General features: G+C 42.0%; 1 protein-coding gene across 1 annotated transcript in view; it reads right to left on the reverse strand.

Moving 5' to 3' along the window:
- Positions 1–852, reverse strand: part of KIAA1549 (KIAA1549 ortholog) — a 127,717-nt gene that overhangs the window by 19,818 nt on the left and 107,047 nt on the right. The gene's annotated exons all lie outside the window — the stretch shown is intronic.

Here is an 852-nt window from a genome sequence, read left to right on the forward strand (position 1 = left end):
TATTGTTAAAAAAAAAAAAAAAATGTCATGTTTCTAGAGGCTGCATGCCCTCAGGAAAAGTTTTTAAAAAAATACTACAGAATTTCTATGATTCTGTTGGAAGATGGGTCACACACCTATATACAAAATTGGAAGACACACTTGGATTTGAAGGTTTCAATCAGCTGTATTAATAAAAATCCCATTTTAATGCATCTCTTCTTTCAATTCAGTATAAAACACAGGCCAGCAGAGCGGGAAAGGCAAGCCATGTGGTTAGTGGAGTCTGGGATAGGCCAAAGGCACAGCAAACACACAGTCAGGTCTCCCGGTAAGGGTCTTAGCTCAGGCATCCACACTCGCTACGGAGAGGACTACTCCAGAGACAGCTTAACTTTCACCAGGGAAGCAGAAACACCACTTATCACATGGCCTAAGTCACTGATGCGTAACGAACACCCTCACACTGGCAGAAGAGAGCAAGAATGTCATCAGGTGGTAAATAAAGGCTCAGGTGGGAACTGGAGGCACCTTGAAATCCACATTCCTGTGGTTTTTACTATAGTCAAAAGCAGTAAATACAGGATGATCAGATTCCTCCTGGCAACAGTAACTTTACAACGGACTTATAAATATGTTAAAATTATATTAGATATCCGCACATACAGATGATTCTGGCTTTCCACTAGATCAAAACTGCTATCATTCTCATCAAAATACATCAGGATAGCATCAAAAGTCCACGCTGAGAAAACCACTGAATAGCAGTGCTTATAAAAATCTTACTATGATCCTAGCTCTCTGGGAGGCCAAGGCGGGCGGATTGTTTGAGCTCAAGGAGTTCGAAACCAGCCTGAGCAAGAGCGAGACCCC

The sequence above is a fragment of the Propithecus coquereli genome, unplaced genomic scaffold (genome assembly GCF_000956105.1).
Source record: "Propithecus coquereli isolate 6110/MARCELLA unplaced genomic scaffold, Pcoq_1.0 Scaffold186, whole genome shotgun sequence".
NCBI classification, from domain to species: Eukaryota; Metazoa; Chordata; class Mammalia; order Primates; family Indriidae; genus Propithecus; species Propithecus coquereli.